We start from the raw sequence: 25,764 nt of genomic DNA on the forward strand, positions 1-25,764 counted from the left end.
CAGAGGCTAGTCCTGAACAAAAGCTCAGGACCCTATCTGAAAAATAAACTAAAGAAACAAAGGCTATGGGTATGGCTCCAATGGTAGAGGTTCTGAGTTCAAACCCCAGTACCATCAAAAAAAAAAAAAAAAAGTCAGCAGAACAAAACTCAGAGGAAACCAGGGAAGGGCAGGAAAGGAAGGTACAGAAAAGTGAAGAACATATTTATGCAGGAAGGAATTTCCAAACAGTCAGTTGTATTGAGACATAACTGGGCTTCAAAATGGGAGAACTGGGAAGAGAAAGAGCGATGTGAAAATCTCAAGTGTTCTCTGCAATTCTGAAATTTGATTCAGTTTGTACTATTCAGGCAGGTTGAACAAGCATACAAGTCTGAGACCTCTTAAAGCCACCACAAAGCTGAAGGAACCTTCTCAGTAATCAGAATGGACTGTGAGAGTTGCTGCAATACGGCCACAATGGAGCTGGATCTGTATTCTGTCATCACAAACCACATATTCTTTGGGCTAAACAGGCACTGTGCGTGGCCAGGTCAGACTGCCAACTAAGAAATCTTGTTCCTAGGGCCAAACGTATCTTTAAATGATCAAAATCTACCTTACAAATTGCCTCACCTGATCTATGTTAGGGACTGCTTACATAAATCATTCAGAAACAATAATGAAAAAAAAAAAAAAACTTTTTTCTTTCCATTTCTCACAGAGTCAAGAACAGAGGATCGATTGGTTTCACACATGTGGTCTGACCTACTACTTTATATAGCAAACAGCTCCAAGGCAGGTAGAATGTATTCTAAGTGTTCTGCATCTCATCTCAGTGGGAAAGCTTTCCTAACCTAGCAGGTCCAAGGCATGCAGAAAAAGCATTTGAAAAGATGGAAAGGCTGGAACTCTGTAGGAAAACTAACATTCCGAAATCCAAGTGGATGAAGCCCTTCCTTAACTTAACAGTATGCCGAGGCTCGCGTTTCCATCCCGACACCCCACTTATTAGTATGCAAGCCCCAGTTTCTTCATTGGTAACCTGGGCATATTACAACTCCATCACAAGATTGTTGTGTAGATGAAATGGAATCATGCATTTACAAATGAATACAGCAAGTGTGGCACGTGTGGCCAATGTGCAGTATTTCTCTTTCAATTTCTCCTTTTAAAGTGTAATTCATTTTTGAGGGTGTCTGGCTACAGACAAAGAGCACACGTTCTGACCTCCACCTCCATGCTGCCTGTCCATTTGACAAGGACAGGTCCCACATGGGGACTCTCGGTGGTTTTCTGATATCGTCTGCCTAATTCATGGTGTAGCACAGCTGAGCTGTATCCCCTCACCCAGCTTTCAGCAATATTAAAGGTGATGTTTTAACTAAAAAAGCAATTGCCAAAATATAAGCTAGGGCAATGGCTTAGTAGCAGCATTAGTGAAAAAACAAAGTATAAGTGAGAAACAAATTCAATGTGAGTCAGAAATGTGTTATGACTAATATGCTACATGATGGAGTTGGGAGGGAGAGAGGGCTCAGGCGGGAGATGTATATCCTCCCACAAGTCCCAGAAACATGACAAAACATTAAGAAAAAAAGAGCTCAGTTATCGCAGCTATGGAACTTATGTTATGATTATACTGGTCTTGTATTAATGTAAAAGAAAATCAAGAAAAAAAACTAAAACTCAAGAAATACAAGCTCCAGCTCCCAGAGGGACCTATCCATTCAATAACAGGTTGGGAGCCTCCTTCTTCAGCCTCATGCCATGCTTACCCCTTCTCTACACTAGACCTGTGCAGCCCTCAGTGCCTCTGATGAGCAAAGCATCCATCAGTGGGGCTCAAACTGGCTACCTTTGATATACCCAAGAAGGTCTCACACATTGTGAGGCTCAGGCCACCCTCCAGGTCAGTGAAAGCAGATCTCTGGGGCGGGGGGTGGGGCTCCAGCAGGCATCCAGGCGTCTCCCATATCCAACCAAGGTTGGCATGACAAGCCCCACTCACACCTGGAGCCAGGTGCCAGTTCTGGGTACACAAACTCAAGGAATGTTGGACAGAGGGCTACCAGCATAGTGAGGAGTTCGATGTCTGCCACAAGGACAACTGGCAATGGCCTTAGGGAGGTTATAACTGTTTCCTACAAATACTTGAAGGACTATCCTATGTATAGGAAGTTGTACTGTTTTTTCTGCATTGCTATTACAGGGTGGGAACCAGAGGGAATAGGATTTCAACTCAATCTAAAAAGAATTTAATACCAATGATAGAACAAGTTTATATTTTTGTTCTTTAAACAGTGGGAACTCTAATTCCTGCCTATATGTTGTCTTCAATCCAGCTGGCTGCTTCAGTGCTCGGATAATTTCTCCTACCTCTGAGAGTTTCTTTGGAATTTGGTTTATCACATCAAATTATAAACACAGAAATTCAGACTCCTTAAGAATCCCCCTCATTTTCCCTAGAAAGTGAGAGAAGTCCTCATGTGGTACCTGTGGACAGAAGTAGCTCTGCAAAAGCTCCTCTGTGATGCCCATCTGCCTGTCCTAGGCCAGGCTGTCAAGCGCGGCTTAGGTGCTTGCAGCCTTCAAGCTTCCCAGCCTTGGTCTGTGAAAGCCCCACCCCTTAACTGAGAACTTTCTTATAAGGTGATCTTTAAACAGGGACTAAGAGGTGTAGTTGAGTGACCCAGCTCTGAAGGCTGTGAACACAAAACAGAGTGAGAGTCTATAGAAGAATAGGCATTCAACACAGGGAATCGGGCTCAGTGACCTTTAGGGTCCTGTGTAACTCTGTGATTCCAGCTGTCTTTGATTCCAGGGGCTTAACGGCTAGTAATGGACTAATTACCAAATTTGCAGAATGAAGGAGAAGATTTCATTTAACTCAGGAGAACAAATCCATCATAAATCTTACCAAATGGATAAACATGAGTGGGCTGGGACATAGGAATAAACCTAGGAAAACAAATACCTAAAACTTCTTTGCACAATACCACACAGTTCATTAGAACAATGCAAAACAGCAATAAAAGGGGGGAGGGGTCCCAATAAATGGCCTGGCTCCTAGGAGGGTATCTGATGATCTAAGTAGGTAGTCTGGAGGAGACTCCTGCTGTTTATATGGTTGTCCGAGTTAATTATCCCTACACTTTCAGATGAAATGAATGGTATTTTGTTTATCTAGGTCAGATATCTGGAGCTGACTCTGTCCCTTGACAGTTGTATGAAAATACATAATGTCCCTTTGAGCACTATAAGACAAGATTGGGTTAAAATAATAGCACCTCCTTCTTTATAGGCAAACATAGAAAGCCTTTATTTCTGAAGTACCCTAATTAGACCAAACTCTAGACAAATGGCTTAAAATGGGATAAAAGACAGAAAAGAAAATTCAGTAACCAATTATTTCTGTTTCTTGCTTTGCGGTGTGTTTTTGTCTTGGATTTAGGCAGTATGTTTCCCAGTAGAGGTAATGAAAATCTGGCTTCTGTCTTTTGGCTTCTGAAATGGTTATTCCTAAGAACAGTAACTACTTCTGCATATGGAGAGCAGAGAAGACACAATAAAGTGCGATGTTACTAGAACACAGAGGGGTGTTGGAGCAGAGGCCGGAACTTTATATCTCAGAGTGATTTAATCTACAAAATAAAATCTTTGGGAGAGTAAGTGCTTCCTCATAGCATTCACCAGATGTCCTTTCAAGTTCATCTCACTGTGAATCAAATCAGTCAGAGTGAGCTGGGAGGGTGGATAAGCCCACTGTGGAGAAAAGATTACTAGGAAATCTGCTGTGGGTAGGGGTTGTGGAGAGGGCCAGACGTGGTTTGGGCCTTGACCAATGGCGCCCTCAGGAAAGTGAAGAGCTACAATCTTTCTGTAGACTTTGTCCCTTTGAGCTACTAGGCTCAAAGGTCTAAGTAGGTCCAAGGTACTTAACATTACTGAGCATCAACTAAGCAAGGCATCTAACCAAGCATGGCCCTGCAGGGATGGATGACTAAGACTAAGACTAAGGTCAAGGCCACATTGGAATCCAGAGATACAATGCTACAGGATGTTGTTCCTCAAAGCGCAGTTTGTGGACCAATAGCATCTATATCCCCTGGAAGCTTGACAGATGTACATCCCCAGGCCTCTCACCAGACCTACTGAACCCCACTTTAACAAGATCCCCAGCTCACTCCTATGCCTTGGAAAATTGGAAAACACTCAAGTTTCTATAACAACTCATTTTTCAGATACAAAACCGAATCTCACAAAAGTTGAGTGACTTGCTCAAAGTCACACCATGAATTTGTAATACCTAGATGTGGAGAAAAAGGTTTTGATGTTTCATCTAGAAAAACAATGTTATAGGAAAAGAACAGGTATGGGAACCAAGGAAATCTTATTCCATTTCCTCACCTGTGGAAAGTAGGATGCTTGTATTTCCCAAGGTGTATAATTGTGCAGATTCAACAAGATAGCATGTAAAATGCCTGAAGTGCTCAAAAAATTTAATTCCCCACATTTTCTGTTCCCACCAGTACCTTCTAGGCATGCAGAGACTCCAGAGAGGCCAGGTAGACACCTGACTATGAGGTGAGGCATTCTGCTGGAAAAAGAATGCAAAAGACTACCATATCCATTGAAGGATGGGGGGCCATGTTGCCGCCCCATGTTCTTTAGGACTGTTGTCTATACTTTATATAGATCCCTGGATGTTTTCAGGCCTGGTTTCTAACACAGTGACCTGCTCACTTTTGGCAGGTTAATTGGTAAAGCTGTCAGCACAGCTGCCTTTTATTACCCATAAACTTGGGTCCCCAAGTGCTGTGGCCTTAATTATTTATTTCTTTTTCCAAGGGGACTAAAGTATGTCCTGCTTTTAAAAATGTGTCTTGTACATCAGGACAACAAGCTAAAGAATTCACTGAGGAATTTATCACATAGCAGTGACTAGAAGGAGAGGCTCACAAAAGGGAAAACTTGGTGGAGGCTGTGGCAGATGTACACTAGTCTTTCACCTCACTGTTCTTTATGCTCTAACCCTTTATCCACCCCCCTCCCAAATCCATGCTTAATGTCAAAGATTTTTCTTCATGGCTGGGAATTATCTGCTTCTGGGCTAAGCCTCATGATGATATTACCAGGAAAGTATGGGGATTTCCCCTCCCCACTAAAGAAATGTTTGGAGGTGAGGTCATGGTTCAGTCATGCATGGTACAGTACCTGCCTACCCAGTACAAGGCCCTGAGTTGACACCCCAGCACCACCAAACAAAAACAAAAACAAAACAATATGTGAAGGCTTCAATGCCATAGTGCAATCCTTTAGTGACATTTTCCCCTACAATATGAGAATTGCTCAATCTCGCTGAGCGCCATTGGTTTGTGTACAACCATACACAGCTGTGTACATTTGTCACTCATAAAGGTAGTGTGCTCTTAGGGAAATTCAGAACCACTGTCGACAGGATTGAGACTTGGGCAAAAATCATCCTGATGAATGTCATCACTATGCAAATCAGAGTGTAATTTTAAAAAGTTTCACTAGGCTGTTGGGATTAGCAGAATGCTTTTTCTTATGTGTGACAAAATTAATATCACATAAAATGGAATCCTACTGACTTTATTTCTTACATTACCAAGGAATATTCAGTTCAGTCACTGATTAGCTCCTTCTAGTCTTGGGGATCTAGGAAAATCAGAGAAAAATTTAAGCCATAGGAAACACAAAGATCTGTTTTAGCCAACCCTTTCAGGGTTTTCTGCACAAGACAGTTTAGTAGGCCAGCTAGTAGGCAGATAGAAGTACATTTCACCTTCTTTCCTTTCTACCTTCTAGTCAGGAGCTAATGAACTGTAAAAACAGTCCCAACAGGACAGCAGGAGGGATAAGGAACAAAAAGAACTTGGTAACAGGCCAAGTATATAATTGGTCCTTTAAAAGAAAAATCAAGCTTAAATAACAATTTTTAAGTTTATTAGCAGCTCTCAGCTTGCACATAGCAAGGGAGAGTAAACTACTTACTATACTATTTTATTATAGTCAAACACTACCTCTCTTTAAAACAGGTCTTGTAAAATTGAGTGAGATTGATGTTTTCGTCAGAGTCATCAGTACAATCTTGAGCTAAATCTGCCTAATTGGATCATCTGCAATGGCCTTTTTTGGCCATTAGTCTTAATTAACATGGCGCCATCATTGCTCACATGGCTTCAAAGTAAGAGGTGACATCATCCATGGCTTCTTTATGAAGAGATTCACTCAGAACATTTTTGTATGTGGGTGGGTCTCCCCAAACGCCAACCATGAATCAAATAAGTTTGTAGACTCCAGTTTCAGTATGCTGAAGTCATTTCATTAGCTACCTATGATATACCCACAGCTAGTATATCACAGAAATGATGACATACAGGTCATCCTGGGGAAACAGCTGAAGATATTCCTGACCCTGATGGCAGCTTTTGCCACAAAATCCAATTCCCAGGAACACTTAACGAGGCGTAGACATAGGAGCAGTTGCAAAAACAATTAGGAGGACCCACCTGACCTCCTGAACCAGGGTCAGCTTAGTTAGATTTTCAGCAAAGGAAAAAACTTATCTTGGGAATCCTCCTGCTTTTGCCTCTGCACTGCTCTTCACCTCCTGAACAGACTTACCCTGAGCCCTTAGTGTGCTCACGTTCCTGCCAGCTAACTGGTGCTCTTCAGGTAGTGTCCATCTTCCCAACTTTTCTTGGGCCCAAATCCCTCTTCCTCCAAAAACAATGCTGCCTGTCCTGTGGAGTGTGTAAGCCAGGAGTAAGAAGGAAAGCAACCCGGCTCCATTATACACAATTTAGCACAAAAGTGGTATGAACAAAAAAGATGGCTGGTGGAGTGGCTCAAGTGGTAGAATGCCTGCCTAGCAAGTGTGAGCCTGAGTTCAACTCTTAGCACCAAAAAAACAAAATAAAATAAAATAATGAGTCGCTCTTTGGGCAGTACTGGGGTTTGAACTCAGGGCCTCACGCTTGGTAGGCAAATGTTCTACAACTTCAGCTACACCTCCAGCCTTTTTGCTTTAGTTTAGTTTTCAGGTGGGGTCTTGCACTTTTCCCAGGGGCCAGCCTCAAGCCTGATCCTCCTATGTATGTCTTACATAGTTAAGATTACAGGTGTGACCCACTACTCCCCGTTTAAGATGAACTTGATAGGATGGAATTTATTACTGATAGAATTTCAGCCAATATAATTTTGTAAAAGTAGTCATTACAGGCAGAATTAGAAAAGAATGCTTGAAAAGCAGGAGATACATAGCCAGCCCTCTATCTGCATCCAAGGATTCAACCAACTGTGGGTTGAAAATATCTGAAAACCGAACCGTATTTGTACTGAATGTGTACAGATGTTTATCCTGTCATTACATTACAACAACCATCGACTCAGCATTTACATTGCATTGTGTGTTACAAGTAATCTAAAGACGAATTAAAGTTTACGGGGAAATCGCACAAGTCCTAGACACATACTACACCATTTCACATAAGGGACTTGAGTATTCTCACATTTTGGTGTCGATGATGACATCCTGAAACCAATCTCTCACAGACACCAAGGGGCAACTGTATAACCATCACACACACACACACACACACACACACAAAATAGAGGGAGAGAGTCATAGTATAGAATACTATGAAGCATTTTTAAAAAGGATACTGTAACTACATTTGGGCAGTAATAGGTCACACATAAGGTCACACGTGGTCTTCCTCCACTGATTCAGAATAATCCTCTTCTCTGTTCTCCCTACTCCATTAGAGAATTAGGCTTTCTAGAGCCAACCACAGACTCAGACCCGGGGAGCAGAGCACTTCTGAAAGCCACTAGTCCTTGAGTCTACCGAATATGGCAGCCCCTCTGCGGTCCAAATCACACTCACGGATCTGGTCACAAATGCAGATCATAAGCGTTACTTACAGCTTTCTAATGACTGCCTTTGGTTGTCCTTTTTCTTCCAAGCTAGGGCCAAACATAAGATCCTGATGGCTTTTTCTCCTTTAGTATTAAAATCACAAGTAAACAAAATTGAAGCACTGGTCTACCATGCTGCTCCCCTGCTCGCATAAGGTGCTGCCTCAACAGGAGGCAGTTCCGGACCACTGACCAAGGGGACGTTGCCTGCAATTCCCAGAAGCAGCCCCCAGGTGCTCCCTCAAGATGGCGAGGGAAGCTGTCCTGCCACCTGGCCCATGCCTGTCCTTTTTAATTCTGAACAGGAAGCACGGTGGCCACTCCATGGCATCAGCTACTCTTTTTGACTCAGTTGGGTTTTTGTTGTTTTGTTGTTTCTGTGAACTGCTTCAAGGAATAAAGATCACTCAGCAAATGATTCTTTTCTGTGCTAAAAGATTTAAAACGATAATGGAAGAAATACCTTTGGTGTACGCACTGTAATCCCCAAGATCAGGAAGGCCTTATTTTCCTAGTGCATGGGCAATGGTTTAGTAGCAGGTCACAGAAACTCTGGGATTCTCCTGGCCTGCTATCCTGGTAGGACAGACATTGTCCCAAGGCAAAAACTGACATTCTTCATTGAATACACAATGTGCATTTTGTTACCAGGCTGCCTATTGTACTGATATCTGCGATCCCCTCTCCAACTATGAATTTGGGGTAAGGGAAGGGTTTGGAGCCATTTTGAGCACTGGCAGCTCTATGGTTTGGCTCCCCTGTTTACTCTTTTTTTTTTTTTTTTTGGCAGTACTTAGATTTGAACTAGGTCATTGAGCTTCCCAAGAGAGGACCAGGAAACATTTTCCTCTCTAGCCAGGCCACTGGAACCACACCCTGGCATCACGTGGTCAGGATCAGAGGCAGAAACCAAGGCTACCTACGCACCACAGCGAGGTCCAGGCAGCCTGTTCTGCTTGGTGAGTTCCATGCCCAAATGACTCTACCAACTGAGTCACATCCCCAGTCCTTTCTGCTATAGTTTCCTTTTCAATGTCTCCCACTTTTGCCCTGGCTGGACCACAATCCTCCTGCCTCTACCTCTGGGTAGCTTGAATTATAGGTATGTATCACTGTACCCAACAGTTATAACTACTCTTGCAGGGTGGGAGAAGTGTCCAGTCTTTTGGGACGCTAGCTTACAATTTCGTGCACGGTGACAGCTGAAACACCAACGTCTGAACTTACCCCTTATCTTTGTATTTTCAGGGGGAACCAAGGGAAAACAATCTGTACCCATCCATTCTTTACTGTAGTCAAACTAGATACAGTTATGTCTTTCCATGTTCAAAGACAATGTAAGCAGGAGATGGCATCAGTTACTTTCACTTAAATATAGTACTTAGAAAAGCAATGTTACAATATACAGAGGAGCTCAAGTTCATCCTATGTTTATAAGGAGTAAGGGCTGTTGGGAAGATTTAGCCAGTCCACACCAACAGGTAAGATTATTTAAAGGTTCTACAATGTTTGTAAAACTAATCTTGCACTATACTGAGCACATCCATATCCACACACACATGTATGGTAGCACACTCAGGATGTCTGGCAAACAGAAGGGGGAAAGCACAATTCTATGGATTGCTCTGGCCAGCATATATTTGGGGAAATTCACAAGGTGCCAGGAACCAGAGAGCACTTGCCTTCCCATGAGCAGAGCATCCCTGGGCACTCCTGCCTGTGAAGTGGATGCCTCTTCCTAAATGAACTCTACCTACAGTGCTTGGAATTTTGTAACTGGATGACTGTAGCCTGGTAGCTGCTGGGCATAGCTGTTAACAACCTTGACTTCATTATTCCTTTGTATAAGTCGGGTGAGCCCAGGAAGGTAGAAAAATCAAAAGACATCAGTGACAATCCTGGCTCTCCCACTCACCACCCAAACCAAGATTTTTTTTTTTTTATCTGCATTGACAGAGTAATCCTGCAGAAGCTTTTTATGCAGTTCAAACTAGATGCCAGATGGGAATGTTGAGTGTCGTTTATAAATGGTACCGTTATATAAATATGTGGGACTTGTTATTTGTGTTTGGCAAAATGTACATTCTCTTTTTGGTGAATGCACAGCCTTCAAATAAAAAACAAAGCAAAATAACACAAACACACAGCTTTTTGGACCTAGATTTGTGGTTTACACAATTGCTTCAGCTCAGAAGAAATAAAGGAGGCTGGGGATGCAAATCTTAAAAGATGCTGAGCCCGCAGTTTGACTTCTAAATCATGACAACTTTTTCAAACCCACCTTCAGCCTGGAGTTCACAGCAAGATGCACGTTCTCACATCAGAGATTTTTACGAACAACGCAGCCCAGATGTCAGGCTAGTCGGAGCTCAGCCATGGGGTTTCACTGTTAGTCCAGAATGATCAACCACTTCCCTTCTATGGTCAAACATCTTTGGAAAGTACTTTTTTCCTTCATTATATAACCCAAGATTCAATCTCCTTTATTCCTGAGGTCTTTGCCAATGAACAGAAGCCCAGGTTCACTGCCTGCTGCCCAATACCTTTTAAGAGCCCTGTTGTAAGAAATAGTATGCGTGGATGATTGCCTAAAAGATATGAAGAACATCTATTTGTCTAGATACCTTCAATTGTATGCACACATCAAGCCAAACCATGAAAAAAGCAGCAGGCATAGGCTGAATTGTTCTGGCCCCATGGAGAGCTGCTTTTACTGAACTACGCATTGGCACAGTGCCATTGGCTTGCACTGAAAAACAGTACAAGAAATAGTCCTACAAAAATTGCTAGTGTGGTGATATTGTTGAAGGTCTTTCCACTATATCCCACACAGAGCCCTTGATGAGAATCAATGGAAAAACTTCCCTTGACTCTTAGTTCCAAAAGAACGCTGTTTTTCTCAAGCAACTGGCTTTTCCCCAATAAACACAATGAGTCTAATATTCTCCTTTTTGCTTTGGTATCTAGGATGCTCAGGGTCAAATTTTCTTCCAATCTAACAACTGTACATGTATTGAACAACTGTTCATGGTTATATATTATTTTTTTCATATTTTAGATTTCCTACACTTTAAACTTAAAAAAAAATGTATTGTATATAGTCAAGGTATAAAACATGTAAATTTTTTCTTCATATACTATGTGTTCTTATAAATTTCTCTGAATCTTTTAAGAACATGTTTATTTAACTCATTAGCCTGCATAATTCTCTTCTAGATCCCAGCATACTTTTTCAATCTTGTGTTTTGCCACTCTGTACTATGAATCAGTGACCCAATCATATCAATCCTCATAATTCCTTGACTATGTCATGGAAATGTCATGTCCTTTCAAACTGTTCTACATTTGCCTATGCAGGTTCCTCTACCCCTAATACACTTTGCCTATCTTGTAAGCCAGGGAAATTCTGGCCTCTGTTTCCATCTAGCTCTGCATCCATAGCAGTGTAGCACAATTCACAGATTGCACACATCTGTGCCCTCATGAATTCCTTTTATGCCATGCCATTTAACTTGGATCCTCAGTTTCAGATCTACAACAAGCTCATAAAATTAACAAGGAAATGAACAGTCCTTTTAACACCAACCTGAGGGACCCTTGGGATTCTGGTTACCAAGGTTAATGACAAAGTGCATCTCAGGATTCACACAGGCTTTATGAGGGTGGCTGCTGAAGGTACAGAGGTGGCGGTATCTTGGCTGAGCTTGATATACCAGGGCCACATCAGTACTTCCTTAGAGAACACTGTTAGCCTCAAGCTATCTTCTGGGATGCTTCTTTCCTACATTTACCCTATAGCATTGTACACACTTGTTTAAATTCTAGCTCTTTGCTCATCAATAAGGCCACCACCAGAACAATAATCAAATGAAGTCAGAAATATACTTTTAAAAAAATGCTCCCAATTCTGTTTGTCCACAGGGCAGAGGAGAAGAGCTTAGAGAAGAAGGTGGGAGCAAACTGGTCCTAAGGCATGAAGAGGAAACACTAGCAAACAATTAGTCAATCAATTTTCCAAACACTGGGGTGGAAATGATACTATCACAGTTTCCCTTGTTCTTTCAGTGCCAGAAGACTGTGTTTTGCATTTGTTCAAAAATTCAAAATATCCACTGAATGATGCAATTGAACATGCAGAACGCTACATTAGAAGGGCATCGTGGACAATGTTCCACAGAGTTTTGCTTCTTGCTTTGGTGTTTGCTTTCCATTTGAATTGCACAGCAAAATTAATGGGATTATTACTGCTTCAGCAAAAAAAGGTGTTGAGCCCAACACCTTCCTTTTACAAATGGACAAGCCTCAGCCCTGGCAGTTGTGGGGCTGCTGAAAGGAATGAGTTGGCAGCAGAAGCAATTCTTGACTCCCAGCCCACTGTTCTTCCCATGGCCATGCTAGTTGTTTCTTGGTAAACATCAAACAAAGATCTAAGTACAAATAAAGGGAAGCTTCTGGGAGAATAAGCCAGTTTACTTATTTCCACATGGACGCCAACTCAGTTGAAAACAAGCCGGAGATGTGGCTCAAGCAGTTGAGTGCCTGCCATGCAAGCACAAACTCCTGAGTTCAAACCCTAGTACCAAACCAATAATAATTAATAATAATAAACAAAATAAACCTCAAGCTGGTGTTAAAGGACTGACTCAGTTTAACTGTGGTTGGAGCAAGTGAGTGATGGGTCCAGAGGCAGCTACTAGGGTTGGAGAGAGATGTTCTACCTTGCCATCTGGGATTGGCTCTGTCCAACACCATGGGAAAGCCTAACTCCTGTTGATCCAGGCCTGGGAGAAGGAGATAGGATAAATGAAAGCCAAGCATGGAAGAATGCACCATCAATCAAGGAGCAGGACCTCATGCCTTGCTGATGACTTTTATACACATCTCCTGGCAACCATCAGCAAAAAGACACTCAGGTTATGTGTAGTAGAGTTGGGAGGACACAGAGCTGTCCCAATAATTCACCACTGGGTTGGGAGTGCCATGAGGAAGGCAACAGTTTCAGTGCCTTGTAGTTTTAGCTCTGGCACATCAGGCCCTCTCATCCCATTTTTCAGGGACCATGTGTGCCCATAATCTCCAGGCACTCACAGCACAAGGAAAGACTCAGGAGACAGTGCGCCAGCTCAACCACTGGAGAGCACTCGACATCCTTCAGTTCCTGATTGCCTTTTAAACAATAAAAACATAGATAATAATCCTTCCCAGAAAAATGTGAGGTTAAAAGTTTAATCTGAGTTCACAGTACATGCATTCCAAGAGGGTACTGTACATGGGGAAGTTACTCACCTAGAGTTTATATAAGTTCTGAGGCGATTAGAGTCAGCCGACAAATTGGAGCCAGGATGCGTTTACATTTAAGGCTTAAAATGTAGATTCCTCTTAGGGAAGAAAGAAGGGGGAGAAAATCACCCACCACCCAATGTTTTTTGTTAAGGGAGCAGGCCCCATTAAGTATCAGTCCATCATCTCAAAGAGTGTGGAAGATGCCACCCCCCAGGTCCCCCTCTGTATGTCACTCTTGAAAAGCACACATCACATCTGCTTGCTATCAGCATTTATCTCACAGCATGCGTCTGACTCACTTGGAAAACTCAAAGCACATGTTTATGCCTGCTGAGGATTCAGCCATTACCAGGCAATTTACAGGCCCTGTGAGACCCAGAGCACATGGTATGACTGCAGAGAGCTGTCAAGGAGCTGGTCTGAGTTCTGACGCTGTTCAGTTCAATTACTTTGCTACCAGCTTTGTAAAGGGAGGAGACAGACGCCCTTTCAGCCTCCAGTGAGCTCTCCTGTCATCTCCCAGCATAAGCCACAACTGACCTCTTCTTCTTACTCAGTCTTTGAGGGCAAGGACCCCCAACAGCCATTATGTTCTAGAAAGAGGGGCAGCAGGTAATAAGCAAGAAACAAACGGCTCAAAGGCTTCTGGAAACAAATGGCATTTGCGCCACAACTCGAAAAGTCCTGGTCACTACACAAAATCGTTTCTCCAAATGCCTGCAATCTAAGGGATGGGTCTTGGTCGCCGTATCTTTTACACAGGGTATCTCTCCACCATCCAGTGAGATGTCCAGTGGCTTCTCTAACCACATGAGCCTGCTTTATCAGGGCCCTACACAGCCTCAGGTCAGATTGGGAGGTGAAAATTCTTCAGATTTAGCATTTTGTCCATCAAATCCTTTTTCCTGGTTTTGGATTTATTCTGCCAAAATTCATAGCAGGTTTGTGGCCATGGCCAGACAATGCAGGTGTCTTTGTCTGAGTTAGGGAAAAGTACCCACTTCACACAGAAGAGCCCCTCTGAAAGCTTTCTACAGAGTGAAACCTGCACAAATGAATGAGCCAGCCTGGCAAGAGCCCATACGGCAGGACTTTTTTCCTCCAGATACCTTTCAAAGTAACAGGAACTCTAAGGTTTGCCTTAACTGGCAAAGGCCACACTCGGATGATTAAATGTAAGAGGCAAAGGCTTTGGATCAAAACCCACATCTTTGTCTGCGTTGTTGGAACGCTGACCACACAAGAGGGGAGTCTGGCATGAGTGATCTACACCACGTGGGCCTCACTAAAGCACCTCTTGCTTCCATCTATCCAAACAAACTTGTAATACACCAGAACCCTTAGCTAAGATTTCCCTTTCTACAATTTCAATTTCCTGCACTCTGAAAATATTACATGGAAAATTCCAGAAATAAACGTGCTTTAAACTATGTGCCATTCCAAGTAGGAAAATAAAATCTTGCACTGTCCTATTCAGGTGTGTCTGGGATGTGAATTATCCATTTGTCCAGTGTATCCGTGCTGTATACACTACCCACCCGTTAGTCACTTAGTAGCCATTTTGGTTAAATATCATGATATGGCAGTGCTGTGTTCAAGTAACCCCTATTTTAGTTAATAATGGCCCCACCATGCAAGAGTAGAGATATTGGCAATTCAGATATGCCAAAGAGAAGCAGTAGTGTGCTGACAAGATGAAAGTTTATCACAGGTATCTATACATAGGAAAAAACTTAGTATGTATGGAATTCAGTACTATCAGTAGTTTTTCACACATACTGTTGGTCTTGGAAATCCCCTGGAGATGAGGTGGGGGCCACTGTACTAAGGTGGCTTTAGAAACAACTCCTTGACAGACCCTGTTGCTTTAGTGGATTTGTGTTCACTTTTCCTGGGACCTCCCTTAACTTTGTGCACCTGTGAAAAGACAGGGAGATGGTTTTGTCCTCCTAGCTTGTTCAGTGGGTCCTCTAAGTTCTGTGACCTCTCTCATTCTTCTGGATTTGTTTGCAGGCAGGTCTGTCCTCTGACGTTACCACCATCACCTCTGACCATGAATACCAACCTTTGAATACAAGCCATAGTCAATGCCACCCCTACAGCAGTGGGTTCCAAGCATTGTGAACATGTATGCCTCACATGCCTTATTTTATTTACCGTTTGTTAACTAATAAATTATCCACACTGGCCGTTACTTGATAGTTCAAGGCACAAAATACAGCCATCCTTTAGTATCCAAAGGGATCTGGTTCCAGAACGACCCCCCCATAGATATCAAGATCTGAGGATGCTTAAGTCCTTTAAATAAAGTGGTGTAGTATTTGCGTAGAACCTGTACACATCTTCTGGTATATTTAAAAATATCTCCAGATTAATTTATAATGCCTAGTACAATGCCAAGGCTATGCAGATAGTTGTTATACTACATTGTTTAGGGAACAATGACAAGGAAAAAGTCTGGGTTTAGTACAGATACAATCTTCTTTTTCCTAGAGTGCTTTTGATCTAGATTGGAAGAATCCACAGAAGCGGAACCTGTGGATACAGGGGTCCTAACTTTATATCTCTCAATTCCTTTTTTGGGGGGGCAGTACTGGGGCTTGAACTCAGGGCCTTCACCTTGAGCCACTCCACCAGTCCTATTTTTTAAAAGGTTTTTTAAGATAGGGTCTTGTGAACTATTTGCCCAGGCTGGCTTTGAACCGCGATCCTACTGATCTCTGCCTCCTGAGTAGCTAGGATTACAGGCGTGAGCCACCAGCACCCAGCACTCAATTCCTTATTTTATCTATTCTTTGTTAACTTATAAATTATCTATGTAGGCCATTATCATTACTTGGTAGTCCCAGCACTAAATATACTTTGAGTTAAATTTATTATAATAATGCATGAGCCATCGGCACCCAGCTAGAGTACATTGTTAAAGTGAAGGGAAATTATGGATGCTAAATATGTCCAAGTCTTTTAAACACTGCCAAGGGGAAGGTCTATGACCTAATTTTCCCGGTAACAACAAAATCAGGGCCCATCTTCACATGATTTTACTCCACAGACACTTTCAGGAAAGTGTGAGAACTATGAGAAATTGGACAGGGATATGCGGCTTCTCTCTACATTTGTCCACACTGCCTCCTGTTTAGTTATAGTAATATCCACAGCCTTAATGCTTTTGCTAAATTGATTTTGTCACCCCATTCCAGGTTGGAAAAAATTAGAGATGTTATTTACACATATTAATACATACATATATTATAGAAATATTATACACATGCCCCATTTTCAACATTGAAGGTAACAAATTCTAATTTAAGAGGAATTTTATGACTTTATACAAGAAAAGCAACCATCATCACAATGAAAGGAGCTAAAAATAAATTCCCCTTTCTACCCTCTTCTACGGTAAAAAAAAAAAAAAAAAAGCAAGATCAGTGCATTTCTCCAATGTTGTCAGTGAAGACCTCTAGGGTCATTCCTCCCTCTCTCTGCATAATACTCCTTCAAAGAAAAGGAGTTCAGTACATCCAGTGGTTCCAGACAGAGAAAAGGGGACCTTATAGAGAAGGATGTGACTGCAGCAGGCTCAGTCACAGGAAAATGTCGGGATGGGGAGAGAGCCAACCTGTGGAAGAGGTAGAAGAACTAGCTTATAATGGGATCCATCTCCACTGAATGAAGTTCAAAGAAGTTCAAAGTGGAATGAAGTTTAAGGAAGTCAGTACTTATATAAAGAGTAGGAAGAAAACTGACATTGAAACCAACTGAAAAAAAGGACTGAGACACCCCAACTCTCCTGGCTCTTCTGGCAAAAGCATGTGAGCCTCTTTTCACACTACTTGGAGATGTTTATATACTGATTCTAAGTGCCCATGGACTTAAATAGTACGAAAAGGAAAGAAGGAATTAAAAGCAGTCTATATGTCATAATCCAGACCCAAATCCTAACCTAAACATATCCAAATTCCTCTGATCTTGTAACCAACAGCAGCATAGGACCAAATAACGCAAAGCATTTCAGGGCCACCCAAGTTCACTAGGCTAACTCTGTCAGCAGCTCAAGGCACTGTTTAAAAAGTAAAACCAACAAAAAACAACACAGAAAACCCAAACCTGAAATCCTATCCAGAACATGCACAGCAGTATCTGAGGCTGAAAAGATTTTCTGCCATGCTGGTCTCAGACTATATAAAAGACATTACTCATGGACTGAAGTTGCTGTGGTGAGTGCCAAGAGCAAAAGAGGCCTGGTGTGGAAGGCAAAGAGAAAACATGGTGGGAAAGTAGCCAACTAACCAACCAGAGAGGGTCCTCCTCCTCCCCACAGGGCAGCTCAGGCACCCTCCACAGCAGAGATCCTTCCTTGTCAAACCAGTCTAATAGCAACCATGCTCTGCCATTCCGTATCACATCATTCTCTAATCTACTCACCCATTTTGCAAATATTTATTGACCTTTGAAGTGTCAGAGCTTGGGGATACTCTGGGGAATGGAGGATACATGGCTTCCACCCTCAGCTGAGGCTTGTACGATCTAAGTTTGCTTGAGTTTGTTTGCTTGTTTTAATCTAGGCTAAATGAAGATGCAGTGGGAAAGAACTATATTTTGTGCTGTTATCCAATTGTTACTTCAGCAGAGTTGTGAAATTTGGGGTTGACGGTAGCTTCAGAGGAACAGGTCCTCCCTCCCTCACCAGTATCACCACAGGAGGGGTACTGGAGACAGATATGCAGTGAGGACTGTGATAGAACACTTGGGAAATTTATTTCATCAGCTTCAGTGTGCTTGGGTCAAGCCCAACATGTAACAGGCCCAGTTCTTGATTCAATCCTCAGGCAACCCTTATTAAACAGAGTGGGGAGGGGTGTGACTGAAAGCTCTATTTATTCAGAATATACAGAAAAACTCCACGACATTGTGTTAGTGAGGACCTTCAGCTTTCTCTTAGTATAAATGGCTAGTCCTTTCATCTCTATTTGTCCTCGGGGCTGGTCTGCTGGTATTGCAATGCAAGAATCAAACTACAAGATGCCAGTGGTCACTTGGCCAGAGGGGTCACAGATAACTTCTAATCTGAATGATGTCTAGATCTTGGATAACGAAGCATTCTTGTGTATTCTGAAAAATGAAACAAGACTCAGTTCAACTCATACCAATTGTGTGTTCAATAGTATACTGGGATAAATAGATCCTTTCAGGCTGCCAGAAGTTCATGCACTAGGAATGACCAATAACATACACTTACACATGCAGTAAAACTTAAGGGAAAGGAGGACCTGGGGCATGCAAGGGAAATGAGCTATTACTCCTCTGGCATGGAAAGGCTGCTGTATTTCATATATGAGTTGACTATGCTCAGTAAAGTAATTTCAGCTTTAAATGGCACATTTCCTTTCTTCTTTATTAGGCTTCCTAAAGGTTATTTCACCCCAGGTACTTTCTTACACAAGTAGTATTTGAGCTGCCTTGAGCAAACCTGGAGCTCTTGCAGAGATCTCTGGAACACTTGGAATGTCAGTGATGGTTAACAAACAGCAGCCTGGGGTTCTGGAATCCTGAGACACACACTCGAATCCGTGATGGATGTTTACAACTGGCAGAATGTGTCTTCAATCAGCGCAGAAATGCCTGAGCACGTGCTTGTGGGTTTTGCGAAGTTAAGACGTGACTAACTTTGTTTCTTAAGATGGGCATGTGTGCCATTATTTATTATTGTTCTGGTAACATTTAGTATTTTGGAGGGTTTGTTGTTCTGTTTGAAGAAATAACAATTTGAGTGTGTATTTTCTTTTTTTAAAAGAAGTGGCCTAACCCTTTTTTCCCTCAGTTTTGGAACAAGACAGCATCTGGAAACATATGGTCGAGCTTCCTGAAAAATAAACTTTCCTTCCTTATTTTGTGGAGATGCACTCTTTATCCCCAGTTAAACCAAGTCCAGATTAATTAGCGGACATCCCGCCCTTCCCACCCCGTGATTTATTTCCACGAAAACACCAATCTCATTGGTGCATCTCATTAGAGCATTGAAGGCAGGAGTAGAAGGGAAGTGGATTTCACCCTCCATGTGGACATCTTCTAACCGAGGTGCACTAATTCTCACCTTGGAACTGTGTATGCTCTGTTCCATGCTATCTGCACTTGAGGCCTGCTACAATCTTCTTAAGATTAAGGATTCCAAAATTAGTTATTCATGAGTGGCATCAAATACTTTTACTTGCATCATAGCTCTTCAGATCTGCAACCAGCATTTCTGGCTGATCTTTTAAACAATTTATTTGATCTCTAGCAATTCTGCAATGCAGTGACCTTTAGTGAATTCAGCTTATCTTAAGGAAAACTGACCCCAGATCCTCAAAAAGCTAAACATTCCTTGGCTCCCTAGTTGCTCATGAAAATACAATTATTAACAATAATTTTGTTTGTTTTGTTTTTAAATTTTTGAGACAGAGTCTTACTATATAGCCCAGGTTGCCCTGGAACTCACTATAGAGCCCAGCCTGGCCTTGACCTCACAACCCTCCTGCCTTAGTTTCCTGAGTATTAGAATTATATATGTACATCACCACACCTGCTAAGAAAATATACTTTCTAACTGTCATCAAGGACTTACTTGTCTTCGGACTAAAAGTCTCAAGGTGTAGTGGACAAGGGTTACACCAGCACTGGAAATTCACCATGCATCCTCCTAGCTTCTCATTGTTCTTGTTGGCAGAGGTGGGCTACCGCCCCTTAGAAATACTCTAAGAAATACCTCAGGGAATATGTTAAAAGCTTGCTTTACTACAGGTCTGTGGCATGGCATGGGTGACTCGTATTAAGTGTGGCTTCCTGGAATACTTCAAGCCCTCTTTCTTCAGGACACAGGGACAGAAAAGCTGAAATCCACCTGGGCTACAGAAAGACCTGAAAAGGCTGGCAAGGGACATGTGACCCATGGAGGAGCTATCACTTGGCTTCATCCTAAGACAGCAGAAAGACTGAGACACGATGAGGTGTAATCAGTGGGCATTCCCATTTATGGACCGTAAGCATATGGCATATTCAATAACCTTCAGAACCCTGCCCAGTTCTACTTTGTGGGATTCCATAACTCTATTCTATTCTCAATTATACTCGGGAGAACATGGCAGAGTAGAACTGCAATATGAGAGTACCAAACAGGGTACTTTTAACAGGTAAATGTATGCTAAGGTAACCTCCTGTGTCTCCTCTTTTACAGCTGGGGAGTCTGGCAGTGACCCAAAAGATGCAGAAATCCCACCCTGTGAGATGTTCCGTCTCACATTACAAAAGGTCTTAGCAGCAGCTGAACTAGGGCCATCTCCATGCCCCACCTCCCCGTCCCCCATCTGCCTAAAGACCCTCCCTGCCTTGCAGCAGTGACAGTGTGTTCCTTGCCCTCAGGTGTATGTTCTGGAGCAACCTCTAGGGGTTTGGATATATGTACATAGAAGGAAGTACATAAAACTGGGCCTTTAGTGATTAAGCAGCTGTGGCCTGAGTTATTTCTGTAGGGGAGGGTCTGAAGCATTCACAGGAAGACACTGGCTTGTGTTCCAGACAATGACCCATCCATAGTCACTTCTCCTTCAAGGGGTAAGTCACTCAGCCCTTCAAAAGAGCTTTTCAACTTCCCAGCTGTGTTTCAGCACTCAGAAAAATGCTATTCCTACTGACAGGGCTTTTCCATACTGATTTTTAAGGGTGTGAAGAAACAAGGGCTAAGAGCTATGAATGAACAGCCCTAAAGCTTACTAAAGATTCTGAAGTAAGAACTGTGAACCAGACTCAGACCTAGGTCACAGCAACATGGCCAAACACACCAAGAAGGTCAGAATCGTCAATAAATATGGAACTTGCTAGGGTGCCTCCCTCCTGAAAATGTTCAAGAAAATTGAAGTCAGCCGGCAAGCCAAATACACCTGCTCCTTCGGTGGCAAAACCAAGGTAGAGAGAGGAAAATAGTGGCTGGTGGATATCTGGACCTATAACACCACTTCCACAGTCACAGTCAAGTCTGCTATCAGAAGACTGAAGGAATTGAGACTAGTAGAAGCTCTACCATTTGTGACATCCCTAGCCTACAATATAATGGGTTAATTTATATAACAACAACAAAAAAAAATAGTGTGAACCATATCAAGGGGGATGAGATTATGAGTCAAAAGGACCAGAAAGTACCTATGGTCAACTTGGGTCTTCAGTGAGATGGAACTGGAAATCAGTATCAAAACCACTTCACATTCTTCATGGTTTGTTTAGGTACATGTAAATACAAAGATCCCTGCTGACCACAAGGTGGTTTTAGTGACTTCCAAAAAACCCTTTGAGTCTTCATAAAATCCCTGTGCTGGGAATACAGACAGCCCAGGGTGGGAAAACCTAACACCACACACCTTTGCTCACACAGTACATTAAGCAAAGTGTGTTTTGTTGGAGGCATCTCCCTTGCCTTCAGTAACCTGTTACTTTCCGACTTTCTGAAAAGACAGCATTGGCTGAAAGTACATCCAATCTAATTGCTTTTGGGAATTTTATCCAAAAGAAAAATGTAATTGATTAGTAGCAAAGTTGCATGTCCATTAGCTAACCAGAGTGGAGAGCTGAGGAAATGATCCAATTTGGGGAAAAGTAAGAGAAAAATTATCTTCTCTAGTCTAAAATGTCCATACTGTCTCCATGGCCAATTTCAGCAGGTCATTAGGCAGCCTGTGATGCTCCTGCAGAAGAGAACGTGGAACAGGGCTATCTTAGGGGTTGTTCTCACATACCCACGGAACTAAAAAAGGGGGTGGAAGAGGTTCTCTTTGGCTACACTGGAACTGGAAGAGCTCCAACATTCAACCCAGGACATCTTCCTTTTTTCTCAAATGTATTCCTGGTTTATTTATTTATTTTTCTAGGCAAAATGAAGATCACTAAAGTGTCAGAAAATGAAGTATGAAATACAAACCCTGATGCTTTTATCTTCACACATGACACAACCAACATGCAAGCATAATCTAGTGATGAAAGCATGGCTAGATGAACTTAGGCGATGTCTTTTGATCTCTTGAGATCTGTTTATTTTCTGGAACTGAAATAATTCCTCCGGCTTTGTTTGCTTTGGAGCAATTGTTTCTCAAAGTTTGGGAAAATATCACCAAAAAAAAAAAAAAAAAAAAAAGGTTAATCAAGAATATTATTCCTCTGCCTGTTTACAATACAGTAGAGTCAATTAAAATTAACAATACAGAATTCTAAAGTGCTATTTCATATGACTAATGATATTATCAATCTGGCAGCAATTTATGGGGCATTAGCTTAGAGGGGGTCAAAGAATATGACTTATCACAAAGCCATGCATTTGTGTTGCTCAAAAAAAATATTCAAAGTCAAGATGGAGGCATTTGTGAATTTTAAGTGAGACTACAGATGAAGCTACATGATTGAAAGGAGCTGGCGGAGTGGCTCAAGTTAGAGTGCCTGCTTAGCAAGCCAGAGGCCCTCAGTTTAAACTCCAGTACTGCTTAGATGAAAGAAAAGAAGGAAGGAAGGAGAAAGGAGGAAATAAAGATAGATAGATTGATAGATAGATAGGAGGGCTGGAGGTATGGTTCAACTGGTAGAGTGCTTGCCTAGCAAACATGAGATCCTGAGTTCAAATCCCAGTACCACTCAAGAAATAAACACAAATTGAATGGAAAATCTTACACCTCAACACAGGCTATCCAACTAGGATGCTCCATTCATGGCCATATGGCTGGTGATCAACATAATGAGTCACAGATACGCAATGTGGAGACCTCTGATTTACCTTCCCCTCTCCTTACCCTACCCTATCTGTTCTCTTCTGGTTACATCATTGATGCTTCTGACTTTTTGATCCTGTCCACATTTCTTGCTGCCTACTTGCCCTTTGGACTGGCATCAGGCATGTATCCAGTCTTCAGTGCTCTCAAGGACTCGCTTGCATCCTACCTTGGTTCATCTTTCTCTTTAAGTAATCACTACCTTACTCAGTGTTGGACTCCAGACCTCAACTTCACCTTCTGGCTAGCACCCTGACTCAACCTCAGATACCACAAGGGATAACTGGACAACATGAGTAAGCAGTGGGTGACTGTCCTTGCTAGGCTGCTCTTCCCAGGACTGAATCACCTCAGCAAGGCTGTGACTTGGTGGTAAGGTAATGTGTTCCTTGATGCCACAGGTGGAGAGGTAGATTGGGTCAGATTTGTACTGGCTGAGGAAAACTTAGGGTTAGGAATCTGAGCTCTGGAGACTGAGTCGCATCTACCCTGTATTGAGGTTGAGGTGGAGCCTCAGCAAGACATCCATCTGAACCCCATTTTAAAGGAACTTACTTTGATGATGTCTTTAGGGATAAGAAATATGAAAATCTTCCAGAGAACGGAAAAATGTATAGAAGTCATAGTTTAAAAGGAAGTGAGGGTTCTCCAAAGAAACAGCCATTAGGATGTATGTGTATATAAAGAGATTTGTTTTAAGGAATTTGCTCATGTGATTACAGAGGCTGGCCAGTACCAAGATCTGCAGTCAGCAAACTAAGAGCCAGCAGAGTTGATGGTTTGAAATCTAGGCTGAAAGCCAACAGGCTCAAGACTTAAGAAGAACCAATGTTCAGTTTCAGTCTGAAGGCAGAAGGAGGAAAAAATCCATGTCTCCACTCAAAGGCAATCAGATAGGAGAGTCCCTCTTATTCAGAGGTCAGCCTTGTCTTCTATTTGGGTTTTCAATGAATTGCATGATACCCAGCCACATTAGGGAGACAGCCTGTTTTACTGGGTCTACGAATTCAAATGTTAATCTCATCCAGAAACACTGTCATGGACACACTCAGAATAACGTATGACCAAATGTCTGGGCACCCTATAACCCAGTTAAGTTGACACATAAAAGTAAACACCCTAGGGAGTGATATAAGAGATGAGAGGAAGCAATGAGACTATGATGTGTCAATCCCGGTTGTACATCAGAATCACTTGATGACTTTAAAATAGGTGTCTGGGCCCCACCCCAGGACAATGATCAGACTCTCTGGGGAGTGGGGCTTGACAATTATATTTTTTAAAGGCTCCCAGGTACCAGTATGCAGTCAGAAGTGTAAATCTCTTGTCTAGAAAGAACACAATAAATGGCTTGATGGATGATGCCTGTGACTCACTTGGCACTAATGTAGGAAATGAATTTTTAAAAACTCTTTTTCAGAAAGTCAGAAGCTAGATTAATGTCTTTGAATTTAACATGATGTGAGGACAGTGTCCTGAGAAGAATTCAGTTTTCTCTCAACAGCTGTTTAACCTCTATGACTTCACAGTTAGGAAACTAGGTATAATGACACCTGAGACAAGGTTACTGACGGTGCCTGGCTCCGTCTCTCCCTCCTTACTAAGCAGGGATCAGATATTACTAGAATCTGAAAATCAAAAGCATCATCATGTATATAATTCCGTCTACATTTTCAATAAATAATATACCACACACTGCATTTCCTTTAGCATTTTTCAAACACTATCTTATAACAAAATGTTCTGTGGTTCATACACAGAAAAACAATGTCATATTTTGAACTTGGAAAGGAATGAATGTGAGATTAAGCTTCAATTATTCATAGTTGTCTCAAAGCTGAAACCTTCCAGGGAATTAAAGTATTGTCAAATACTGAGAAAAAGAAAAGGCTGAAGACACAACTCAAGTGGTAGGACACTTGTCCAGCAAGAGGATAGCCCGAGTTCAAACCCTGGTATGGCACAGAGAGAGAGAGACAGACAGACAGACAGAAAAAGAAAAGGGGGCAAGAAAACATGAGGGGAGGAAAGAGTTAAGATTATTTAAGTTAAATTTCAGTTTAAGAACACAGATCTAAATTCATTAATATGTACATAGAGCTCCTTAGGAAACTAATTTGCCACAACATATTCCTGGGCGGGGGGAGGGGGTGCTTGAGATGTGAAACACCTGACTCAGAAATCACTGTGTAGGTTGAGTATAGTGGCTCACACCTATAGTCCCAGCTACTTGGGAGGCAGAGATCAGGAGGATTGCTGTTTGAAAGCAGTTGAAGCAAAGAGCTGGTGAGACCTCCATCTCAACTAAAAAAGCTGAGTATGGCCATGCACACCTATAATCCCAATTACCTGGGAGGCATCAGTAGGACCTCAATGCAGCCCAGGCCAAAGAAAAAAAAAAAAAATCAAGACCGTCTCTAAAAAATAACTAAAACAAGAAGAGCTGGAGGTGTGGCTCAAGTGGTAGAGTACCTGCCTAGCAAGCACAAGACCCTGAGTTCAAACCCCAGTAGAAATGACTGTGTAAGACGATTATTACTAGCCTTTTCATTTTAAAAAGAATCAATGATTTCTCACAATTAAAAGAAAATTATCTGGATATTCTGTGTGAAATGCTTTAGGCTCTAAAAGAAATACCTCCATGCCCCCTAAAACAACATCCTGCAAAGCACTGCAGTGAGCTGCTTTCTTTATGATTTTGCGTGTATTTATTCACTGTCAGAATCAGCATATTATATTATGGGCACAGCTTTACAGCAATTCTGGAATA

General features: G+C 42.1%; 1 protein-coding gene and 1 pseudogene across 2 annotated transcripts in view; one reads left to right on the plus strand and one right to left on the minus strand.

The window, feature by feature from the left end:
- Colec12 (collectin subfamily member 12) overlaps positions 1-25,764 on the minus strand; it is a 179,122-nt gene that overhangs the window by 57,088 nt on the left and 96,270 nt on the right. The gene's annotated exons all lie outside the window — the stretch shown is intronic.
- On the plus strand, positions 20,804-21,303 carry LOC109701016 (large ribosomal subunit protein eL43-like; annotated as a pseudogene).

Source organism: Castor canadensis, chromosome 4 (genome assembly GCF_047511655.1).
Source record: "Castor canadensis chromosome 4, mCasCan1.hap1v2, whole genome shotgun sequence".
Lineage (NCBI taxonomy): Eukaryota > Metazoa > Chordata > Mammalia > Rodentia > Castoridae > Castor > Castor canadensis.